We start from the raw sequence: 12,431 nt of genomic DNA, 5'->3' as shown, positions 1-12,431 counted from the left end.
TACTTATGAGGACATACAGGGCCCCAAATTCGTGAATGCTGCCCCAACACGTTTCAACATTATTAGTCTTATTTGAAGAAGTTGAACAGGGAGGGGGGGGCCTGTATGTTCCCTTAAGTGGATTGATGAGCCTGAAGACTAGTACAGTATGTGATGTTGTACCATGTATGGTTTGATGTATTGTGACCTTTGGTCCCCACTTTTGATCATTGTACAATAAAAAATTATGTATTTTTATTTTATAACATTTTGTGGTGCCTAAAAAATCAAATCCATCATTCAGCTTTTCTTATAAAAAGGAGAGTTGAAGACTGAAGGATATTGAAGGTCATTATTCTACCATTTTAAGGCCTCTTTCATACAGCTGTCTAGAACCGTACACTGCCCAGGTCAACAGAGCATGCACCTGTCCCTAACCACAGATAATCGCTCCATGTGCTCCCACGCTTGAATAACTGTGGAGCAAACCTCAATGTTCTAAGGCAGAATCTGCAGTGTGTATGTGTGTGTGTGTGTATGTATGTGTGTGTGTGTGTATGTATATATGTGTATGTATATATGTGTATATATATATATATATATATATGTATGTGTGTATATATATATGTGTGTGTGTGTATATATATATATATATATATATATATATATATATATATATATATATATATATATATATATATATATATATATATATGTGTGTGTGTGTGTATATGTATATATATATATAAAATATAGTGTGTGTGTGTGTGTGTGTGTGTGTATATATATATATATATATATACACATACATACATACATACATACATACATACATACATACATACTATATTTTTTATATACATATATATATATATATATATATATATATACAAGCTTTGGCAAGTATGTAATCAAAAAGGGTATATCTATGACAAGGGAACCTCTAGAATTTGGTTTTTATTTTAGTGTAGCCTTGTGAGAGAGGTTTTAGGCCAATCACACAAGCAGGAAATAAAATTCCTGGGAACAGGAATATAATACCATATGGAATGCAACCAAGTTTCAGAAAATCGCAGCAACTATAAATAGAAATAGTGGAGTTTTTCTTTTTTTTTCTCAGTTCTTTTCTAGGGCCCTTTTTTTTGAGTGGCTGACCTGCATTTGTAGGCAGAATAATAAAATTTTAAAAAATGTCCATCTTTCAGGCCCGATTGGATCCTCCACTGTAATTTTTTTATTTTCATCGAAGTGCTGCATGAAGGGTACCAAAGTAAATCCCTTTTTGCTGGCAGCACATACCAGAGTCAGACTGGAGCTCTCACACACAAGCAGTGTCCTGGCAGTCCAATACTGCTTTAATTGCTCTCACTGCTTGGGCAGTGCTGCTTATATTAGAGTAGTGTTTGTGGGGTGGTGTAAAAAAAAACTAGATTGCTTGTGTGTGAGAGCAGCAGTCCAATTCTCCTGGTGCTGCCAGCAGGGGTTTTTAACCTTTGCTGCCGCACTTGACTAATAAAGTAAAAGAGAGGCATATTCTTTGCTTTATATGAAGCATGAGTGCATTACGGCGTCAAAATAAGAATGTTAATTTGGGCTTTCAGTTGTTTTTTAACCCATTTCCACCCCTTCATCCGTTTTATGCGTCAAGAAGACTGGAAAACATTCATATGACATGGTAGGTTGACATGAGTTAAAAACTGAATTGAAAGGGGACTGGCATATTTCATCTGCTTACCCCTTGAATGCAATGTAAAAGCCTGTAAAGCAGTGGCATCTTACGGTGCCTTTCACATGAAGGGTCCAATCAGGTCCACCTGTCAGTTGTTTATGCAATCCTGATTGGACAGTCCATCCACCCCTATGGACCAGCAGGTGTAAACGGACTTGTGTCCATTTACACCTGTCTACCTCCAATCTGGTCTGGTGTGTTAAAAATAAAAAAATGGAAAGGGATCTGTCCCCCTTTTGTCTAGGTGGATTGGAAGGCAGTCGGGTGTAAATGGTCAGGTGGAGTCTGAATCTGTAGTTTCTGCTGTTTTTAAACAGATAAAATATTTGAAAGTGAAGTGAAAGACAACTTTCCACTTTTTACCATAGTAAATCTCCCATTTAGCAAGGCTTTCTGATGTGTCAGGGAGAGGGAGCATGATGACCTTTTATTCTTGTACAAAAGTAATACAGGGAGGGCATTAAATCTAAATGTCAGACCTTGGCTCTACTTACTGCTGAACATAATCAATACTTTGTGATCATTTGTTATGTTTCCGCCGTAATCATGTGTAAGATGCACGCCTTTGGGGTCGATGTCATGTTAATAATTAATGCCATGTTCATGTGTGTCTTTATCTCCAGTTATGTTATCTCTATGGTGTTACTGATCCGGGGGGGGGGGTTGTTTCACACAGAGTGACTAAAAATCAATGTGAATTCTAACAACTTTCAAGTCCTAGGCAGTGCCAGGATATGGTTCATTGACACCCAAGGCAATCATGCCAAAGTACACACACACAAACACACCTTAGCTAAGACACAGCTTACATATCAGTACTTGTAGTACAGGGCACAAACATGACATCCTCTGGCACCAAGATTACATGCATTTGGTCCATGGAAACCAAATGGGTGGTGGGTGTGTTGCAATGTGTTTAAATAAATAGTTTATCTTCTCAAAAGTGCAAATTTTATTTTGTCCTTATTTTTTTTTCTATAAAAGAAGTGCAAGGAATTTCATAATGCACTTACTAGAACAGGGGTGGGCAAACTTTTTGACTTGAGGGCCGCAATGGGTTCATATATTGGACCCGGGGGCCGGACCAAGAGTAGATGAATGATGTGTATGTGTCATCCATAGTAAGTATAGTAATATTCCCCCATAGTAAGCATAGTAATTAATCCCCCATATAGTAATTAATCCCCCATAGTAATTCATCCCCCATATAGTAATTCATCCCCCATATAGTAATTCATCCCCCATATAGTAATTCATCCCCCATAGTAATTCATCCCCCATATAGTAATTCATCCCCCATTTAGTAATTCATCCCCCATATAGTAATTCATCCCCCATATAGTAATTCATCCCCCATATAGTAATTCATCCCCCATATAGTAATTCATCCCCCATATAGTAATTCATCCCCCATAGTAATTCATCCCCCATTTAGTAATTCATCCCCCATTTAGTAATTCATCCCCCATTTAGTAATTCATCCCCCATATAGTAATTCATCCCCCATATAGTAATTCATCCCCCATATAGTAATTCATCCCCCACATAGTAATTCATCCCCCATATAGTAATTCATCCCCCATATAGTAATTCATCCCCCATATAGTAATTCATCCCCCATAGTAATTCATCCCCCATATAGTAATTCATCCCCCATATAGTAATTCATTCCCCATATTAATTCATCCCCCATATTAAGTCCCCCCTGTGTCAATTCACTTACCTTTGCTCTGCGCGTTCCTCTCGCCGTATTCCCGTGCCGTTCCGGTGTAGCATGAAAATCTGTCTCCTATGAGGATCTGTCCCCCTCGACGTATCTGCGCATGTGCCAGTTTCAGGCATTAGCAGCCGATCGGCGATCTCCGGCACATGCGCAGATACGTCGAGGGGGACAGATCCTCATAGGAGACAGATTTTCATGCTACACCGGTCTTCAGGGCGGACTGTGAGAGGAGCCTAGCTCCGCGGGCCGGATTAAAAGGTCCGCCGGGCTGTATACGGCCCGCGGGCCGTAGTTTGCCCATTGCTGTACTAGAACAACGAATGAAAGCATATTTTAAGGGCTTAGTCACATGACCATAACAAATGGACTTATGTGCAGCGTGCTGATTTTCATTTTGAATGGTACCCCAACTCTGATAACTCACCTCAGTTTGTAGATGTAAACATTGCGGGGCACTGCAATGGAGGAAAAGGTGCACATGGTTGACAAACCATTCCAAATAAATTGGGCGGCTTAACATGTTGCTGCATGTTATTGTTATTTCCAGGCTTTAGTACTAATTTTAAGAAAAGCTAACAGTTTGTATAGCAATGCCTGCTCTTACATTTACTACATGGCCCCACCTGTCTTGTATGGGGCTGGAATGCTAAGAACAAAAAAAAAAAGTACTTCTGAATGTGGGATTTCGCATAAACGCTGCCTGCTGTCTCCCGCAATGTAGTGTATGTAGGATGCATCATTAGGCCTGAGCTCTCTAATGACAAGTAAAGTCTTTGAAATGAAGGACATTAAAGCGGAGTTCCACCCAAAAGTGGAAGCTCCACTTGTTTTCCTCTTTCCTCCTCCACTGCCATATTTGGCCCCTTTTGGTGGGGAGGAGGGAGCGGGTACCTGGTTTTGACAAGTACCCACTCCCACTTCCGGCTAGTTCGCCGTAGCAAAGTGAGCCAGACGTTCAGCCCCCTCCTTTCTCCCACAGTCTCCTGGGAACCTTCACAGGTCCCAGAAGACTGCCGGACCAATCAGGAGGCACGGCACGACTTGCGCATTGGGCACCCGGCTGTGAAGCCGAAAGCTGCCACAACCTGGTGCCCACAGTTGAGATTCCGGCGCTGTGGAGAAAAGGGATGGTGCGGGTTTGAACATTGCTGGAACCTGGGACAGGTAAGTGTGTGTTTATTAAAAGTCAGCAGCTACAGTTTTGTAGTTGCTGACTTTTAATAAACACAAAAATGGCTGGAACTCCGCTTTAACAAAGATTGGTTCAATCACCTATGTATGGTTTATTTAATTAAGCATTGGATCACAGAGCTGGATAATGGCAGTGCGAGTTGTTTAATACAGGTGTTTGTATAGTGCCGACCATATACGCAGCACTTTTACATATTGTGCATTCACATCAGTCTCTACATTCAAGGCGCCTACAATTTACTCCATGCAGGTAGTGTCCTGGTTGGGCGTCGAGCCGAGGACCCTAGTGCTGCAAGGTATGTATAGTCCTTGGTATATTAGCCAAACATGGTTTAAGTCAGAGGTGGGCAATACATTTTCCAAAGGGGGCCACATGAGAAACTGGGACTGCTGTGGAGGGCTGAAGCAAAGTTTTTGTGCGTAGAAATTTTTTTTTATGATTTATACTACAGTAGCAGTCTTAGGTGAACAACATTGGAATGGGAAGGTCTGTATGTCGTAAACATATAGAAAACCAGTACCTGGCACTAGGAATAATAGGTACAACTGCTCATACAATAGTGTGCACACTCACAATTTTGAAAAGTAGTGGTGAAGAAATATCCTCTACTGAAAAAAGTAGTGAAGAAATGTCCTCTACTGAAAAGTAGTAGTGAAGAAATGTCCTCTACTGAAAAGTAGTAGTGAAGAAATGTCCTCTACTGAAAAGTATTGGTGAAGAAATGTCCTCTACTGAAAAGTAGTGGTGAAGAAATGTCCTCTACTGAAAAGTAGTGGTGAAGAAATGTCCTCTTCAGTAGAGGACATTTCTTCACCACTGCTTTTCAGCAGAGGACATTTCTTCACCACTGCTTTTCAGCAGAGGACATTTCTTCGCCACTGCTTTTCAGTAGAGGACATTTCTTCGCCACTGTTTTTCAGTAGAGGATGTTTCTTCACCACTACTTTTCAGCAGAGGACATTTCTTCACCACTACTTTTCAGTAGAGGACATTTCTTCACCACTGCTTTTCAGTAGAGGACATTTCTTCACCACTACTTTTCAGCAGAGGACATTTCTTCACCACTACTTTTCAGTAGAGGACATTTCTTCACCACTGCTTTTCAGTAGAGGACATTTCTTCGCCACTGCTTTTCAGCAGAGGACATTTCTTCGCCACTGCTTTTCAGCAGAGGACATTTCTTCGCCACTGCTTTTCAGCAGAGGACATTTCTTCGCCACTGCTTTTCAGCAGAGGACATTTCTTCGCCACTGTTTTTCAGCAGAGGACATTTCTTCGCCACTGTTTTTCAGCAGAGGACATTTCTTCGCCACTGTTTTTCAGTAGAGGACATTTCTTCGCCACTACTTTTCAGTAGAGGACATTTCTTCGCCACTACTTTTCAGTAGAAGACATTTCTTCACCACTACTTTTCAGTAGAGGACATTTCTTCGCCACTGTTTTTCAGCAGAGGACATTTCTTCACCACTGCTTTTCAGTAGAGGACATTTCTTCACCACTACTTTTCAGTAAAGTAGTGGCGAAGAAATGTCCTCTACTGAAAAGTAGTGGTGAAGAAATGTCCTCTACTGAAAAGTAGTGGTGAAGAAATGTCCTCTACTGATCTGCTGGTTACAATATTGGTGGACAGCAGGCTGGTAAATGCAGTGAGGAAGCTGACCGATTCAAAGAAGCTTGTTAAAAGGGCAGGCATCGCTGGCCAAATGTGGCCCAGGGTCCGCGGTTTGCCCAGGTCGGGTTAAAACCAACCTAATAATGATTATAAAGCATCACTAACGTCCTTTCCCATCTATCCCATAAAAGACAGAACATAGGTGAACCCTAAAAGTACTATAGGTCAGAACAATTTCTTTCTTTTTCCCGCATCATTTTTTTTCTTATCAGTAACATAAGAGATGTGTTTAGCCCTATGCAGATACGGAATTTAGAGAAGATTTTTGGCAGACCTGGAGCAGTAATCATGTGCTTACTAATACAGATTCTATGTTGGTTTGACGTGTGGGCAAAGCACAGGTTTACATTAGAGAACAACCTTGCTGATTCTTTAATGAACACCAACCTTCCCGTCGGTTGTCTTTCAGTAGAAAAGCAGAATTTAGGTTCACATTAAAAAAAATATACTCCTACTCTTGTTGCCCACCCAAGGCTGGCATGGTTTAGGTCTTCTCCAAGGCGTCTAATGGTAGTCCATGCTGCAGGCTTTGGCTCAGTGATTTGCCATAAATTCTGGCTTTAAATATGGAAGTGAAGCAAGAGTGAAGATCACAGCCATGGAGCTTGCTCTTTAAAAAGCAAGTAGGCAGCTGCAGCTCCCATACTTCATCCTGACAGGTCTCCTTTATGAAATCATCTGTGAGATACAAAATGAGTTAAAGTGTTACTAAACCCACAACAGTAAAATCTGTCTGTATCTGCAGTAAAGCATGCTTGTTATACTCACTGTGGAACCTAAGGGGTTAATCCTCATTTTGTAAAAAGGCTGTTTGATCATGTCTTCGCTGATCCTCCCCTTCCTCTACTGTCCCCAATCCATCTGTTGATAGTACAGAGCTCTAGGAGTCACATGCTCTGGTGTGTATTGCTAGAGTTTTTTTTTCTTCTTTGGGAAGGGTGCATGTAATCTGCACAGGCCAATAAACGCTGTCTAGACAGAGGGTCAGGGGTCAAGCAGCCTCATAGGAAAGTCAGAGGAGAATGAAAACTCCTCCTACAAGCTTTAACAAGTGCTCAGCAGGACACTGATAGAAGTCACAAGACTGCTCCAACTGCTGATGAGAAAAGGTATTTAGCAGTTTATATTTACTAAAATAATTGCATTTCCATGTTGTGTGTACTGTGGGAGACCATATATAGTGGATGCAGGGTCTGGGGAGACCAGATATAGTGGATGCAGGGTCCGGGGAGACCAGATATAGTGGATGCAGGGTCTGGGGAGACCAGATATAGTGGATGCAGGGTCCGGGGAGACCAGATATAGTGGATGCAGGGTCTGGGGAGACCAGATATAGTGGATGCAGGGTCTGGGGAGACCAGATATAGTGGATGCAGGGTCTGGGGAGACCAGATATAGTGGATGCAGGGTCTGGGGAGACCGGATATAGTGAATGCAGGGTCTGGGGAGACCAGATACAGTGGATGTAGGGTCCTGGGTTTAGTAACACTTTAACAAATAATTTTGTCTACAGAAAAAGACCAGTTCAGACATTTACTAGTCGATTTTAGGGTCCATTCATGGGGTACTTTACTGCCCCATGCAGGTCTGTGTTTTCCCGGCATGGGGATGTGGCACAGGTGTTTCATGCATCCCCATGCTGGCAGTCCATAAAAGTCAGTTGGGACATGCGGCTTTATAGACGGAGCTGCTGTGTCCCAATATGACATGCATTTGCCTGTGGGTGCAGGTCCCTGAACACACACAGGATCAGTGCAAGGACCCGCCCCCGTCCCTGCATGTCACATTGAGCCACAACAGCTCTTTCCGTGCAGCCGTGTGTCCCAGTAAACTTCTGTGGACTTCCGGCATGAGGATGCACATGTGTCCCCCTGTGTCCAGGAAACATTGATCTGAACAAGACGCGCAGTCAAGCGCTCTGTGTGGATGAACCCTTAACCTTTCCTCACCCAGTATGATGAATGACTTTTGAAGAAGGAGAATTCATTTTAGCACAGTTAAAATCTATAGGAGTTTAGGGAATGGTAAGTATGCATTCGCTGGGGGTGTGTGATTGGTTTGGGTTGCCATAGACATGTAATCTATAGAAAAGCACTTTATGTACTATGTGCCATACGGTGTACATTGATAGAGGCAATGCATTGACTAGCTGAGGCCAAAGTCTGTTCCAGTTGGAGATTACAATGTTTGCTATATTAACGTGACCAATGTAGAAGTCTTTGCCCTGCAACTTTTGAAGCCAGGTACAGTGGGGCAAAAAAGTATTTAGTCAGCCACCAATTGTGCAAGTTCTCCCACTTACAAAGATGAGAGAGGCCTGTAATTGGCATCATAGGTAGACCTCAACTATGAGAGACAAAATGAGAAAAAAAATCCAGACAATCACATTGGCTGATTTGGAAAGAATTTATTTGCAAATTATGGTGGAAAATAAGTATTTGGTCAATATCAAAAGTTCATCTCAATACTTATATATCCTTTGTTGGCAATGACAGAGGTCAAACGTTTCCTGTAAGTCTTCACAAGGTTGGCACACACTGTTGCTGGTATATTGGCCCATTCCTCCATGCAGATCTCCTCTAGAGCAGTGATGTTTTGGGGCTGTCGCTGGGCAACACGGACTTTCAACTCCCTCCAAAGGTTTTCTATGGGGTTGAGATCTGGAGACTGGCTACGCCACTCCAGGACCTTGAAATGCTTCTTACGAAGCCACTCCTTCGTTGCCCGGGCGGTATGTTTGGGATCATTGTCATGTTGGAAGACCAAGCCATGTTTCATCTTCAATGCCCTTGCTGATGGAAGGAGGTTTGCACTCAAAATCTCATGATACATGGCCCCATTCATTCTGTCCTGTACATGGAGCAGTCGTCCTGGTCCCTTTGCGGAGAAACAGCCCCAAAGCATGATGTTGCCACCCCCAAGCTTCACAGTAGGTATGGTGTGCTTTGGATGCAACTCAGCATTCTATCTCCTCCAAACACGATGAGTTGTGTTTCTACCAAACAGTTCTATTTTGTTTTCATCTGACCATATGACATTCTCCCAATCCTCTTCTGGATCATCCAAATGCAGGATCTGAGTCCCTGGCGGCGTAGTGTGTTGCTGATGGTAGCCTTTGTTACATTGGTCCCAGCTCTCTGCAGGTCATTCACATTCACGGGTCCCCCCGTGTGGTCCTGCGATTTTTGCTCACCGTTCTTGTGATCATTTTGACCCCACGGGGTGAGATCTTGCGTGGAGCCCCAGATCGAGGGAGATTATCAGTGGTCTTGTATGTCTTCCATTTTCTAATTATTGCTCCCACAGTTGATTTGTTCACACCAAGCTGCTTGCCTATTGCAGATTCAGTCTTCCCAGCCTGGTACAGGTCTACAATTTTGTTTCTGGTGTCCTTCGACAGCTCTTTGGTCTTCACCATAGTGGAGTTTGGAGTGTGACTGTTTGAGGTTGTGGACAGGTGTCTTTTATACTGATAACAAGTTCAAACAGGTGCCATTGATACAGGTAATGAGTGCAGGACAGAGGAGCCTCTTAAAGAAGAAGGTACAGGTCTGTGAGAACCAGAAATCTTGCTTGTTTGTAGGTGACCAAATACTTATTTTCCACCATAATTTGCAAATAAATTCTTTCCAAATCAGCCAATGTGATTGTCTGGATTTTTTTTCTCATTTTGTCTCTCATAGTTGAGGTCTACCTATGATGCCAATTACAGGCCTCTCTCATCTTTGTAAGTGGGAGAACTTGCACAATTGGTGGCTGACTAAATACTTTTTTGCCCCACTGTATAGATTTTCTTCTGAATGCCATGCGGGACTTGAATATAGCAAGGCTTAAAAGTGCATAAATGAATTGAAATGATATAAGTCCACATTCATATCTTAAATAATTAAAAGTCCCAAAATCCAATAACACAGTGCTGTGTGCTAAAGAAATCCTCCAACGTGAAGTGCATAGGTGTCCACAAATGCTTGACACAAAAGAAAAAAATCAGCCTTTTACCAGAGACTTTGATCTCCAATAAAGAGATCAAATGAGCAGATGATGTTGAGATCCCACACTGTCACCCTAGTTAGCCGTATCAAGGAGACGAATAAAAGATGAATGGACAACTGCAGGTTCACTTGAACAAATCCATCACATCAGACAGCTCTGCACATCATGTTTCTGTTTAAAACAGAAGAAGAAAACCTCACAGTGCAACCTGATAAACCAGCAAAGAATTTATTAAAGTGTTGCACTTGCATAGATAAGGTGCATAAAGGACGTGTAAACATTCAAAATTCCCGCAGTGTCAGACCACCAGCTGGAACGAGGTGACGTCACAGAAAGCTCCACCCGACGCTCGTTTCTCTGAAAATGGCGTCCTCTGGGAAAACAGACCCGTGGTCTCACACCGCTGGAATTGATTCATTTATGCACATGTTTTATATAGCCACATTCATTTGATTGATATTGTTCATGATTATTTAGTGTACAGTACACTCCTTTTTTAATATGTTTTGTATTTTCTAGTGTTCAGGGAAAGAGTAGCAGCAGTTCACTAATTGTTTCACTATTGTTTCAGAGTATATATATTTTTTTCACACATTTATTCACATATTGTATTGTCTGGGGTGCAGCACAGGTTTTTTCCCGTTTTCTATATAGCAAGGCTTTGCCAGCGTGGCCTTGAGCAATTCAGAGCTTTATTGCCCTTTACTAACAATTAATTCCGGAAATTCCACTTTTTGCTAAATGTTTCAAAAAGCATGTGACTATTGTCTTGAAATAATATGAATTCTTCTCTTGTGCTGGTCATGTGACTAGTGCCCCGGTGTTGGTCTTGTGGTCTCTGCTGAATGATTAGCTGTGCCTGAATGTCACCCAAAGCCACTTCAGCAGAGATCAAACAAGCAGCATAAGTCATGTGATTGGCAACAGCGGTGAGAAGAATTTCCGAAATTCCCGAAGAAAGGAATTTCCTATCTTTCTGTTTATTTAGAATTTTGTTCATGATAATGATTTCTATGCTACAAGCCAGTCAAGATTGTTTAATGCTTCTGTTTAGGTAATAAAACTACATTTTAACTAAAAAGTTACATGATGAAAGTTTCTAATAAAACAAAACCAATGCCTTTTTAAAAATTGCATTTTGTTTCTGACTTCAGATAAACTGTGAGGTTCATTATCAATTATTATAAATACAGTATAATAATAATAATTATCAGGGATGAATTCTCAGAATGTAGGATTGTCTCTAGAAGGCAGAAAGAAATGGTAGCTATGATGAACAGCCCCATCCATGAACCGATAATAAAATATGTACTGTTTATGTAGCTTTATTAGCCTATAGATATGTATTTCTTAGGGTCACACATCCTGAACTGTCCCTATCATAATGTAAAGCGCTGAGCAAACTGTTGGCGCTATTTAAGTCCTGTATAATAATAATAATAATATCTTCGAATGAACAGCCCTTCTGTGGACCAAAATCCTTTTTTTTTTTTTTTCTTTTTTTTTTTTTCCTCTTTAGTCCACAAATTTTTTTTTTTTTTTAGGTCTTGCATAAAAAATGTTATCGGTCATTTTAGTTAGTTGCTAAAATGAATCTGAGAGCTTTTTGCCTTCTGTACCTTTTTTCTTTGTACCTGCTCTACACGTTGATAGGCTGCAGGAGGCATGGAGATACAAAATATTTTCCAGGGTGGTGGCCCCCCAGTTTGGTGATGTTCTAGTGGTCCAAAGACCAGACTGAATGTGGAGCAGTGAGGCAGAGTAGTCCAAAGAGAGCTCTGAAGGTGATTCAGTAGCCACAGTAGTCCAAATACCAGGATGAAGGTGGTGGAGCAGTGACACCCAATATTTGGATTCCAAATATTTCCGCTATGTAGCCTAGCAGGGATGGGGTAATTTACAAGTGCTTTACAATTCAATTAGAAGACAAAAACCTTTCTTGTACTTGTTTCAACTCATTTTTTGGAGATGCCCATTACGTGTGTGTGTGTGTATTGGGTGTTTTACTCCCATATTGGCTGTTCTCTAAAAATGTAGAAGATGTCTTAATGTATTCATGGTGTAGCTGTGATTTTTTTTTGGGGGGGGGGGGGTGTCCAACCTTTTGACTTTCCTGGGCCACATTGGAAGAAGAGGAATTGTC

At 41.5% G+C, this 12,431-nt stretch overlaps 1 protein-coding gene across 1 annotated transcript in view; it reads left to right on the top strand.

The window, feature by feature from the left end:
* The window catches only part of POLR1A (RNA polymerase I subunit A), a 148,009-nt gene that overhangs the window by 65,047 nt on the left and 70,531 nt on the right, over positions 1–12,431 (top strand). The gene's annotated exons all lie outside the window — the stretch shown is intronic.

The sequence above is a fragment of the Staurois parvus genome, unplaced genomic scaffold (genome assembly GCF_062004578.1).
Source record: "Staurois parvus isolate SC_StPar_1 unplaced genomic scaffold, SC_StPar_1.0 ptg000581l, whole genome shotgun sequence".
NCBI classification, from domain to species: domain Eukaryota; kingdom Metazoa; phylum Chordata; class Amphibia; order Anura; family Ranidae; genus Staurois; species Staurois parvus.
This window is presented reverse-complemented; position numbering and strand designations above follow the sequence as displayed.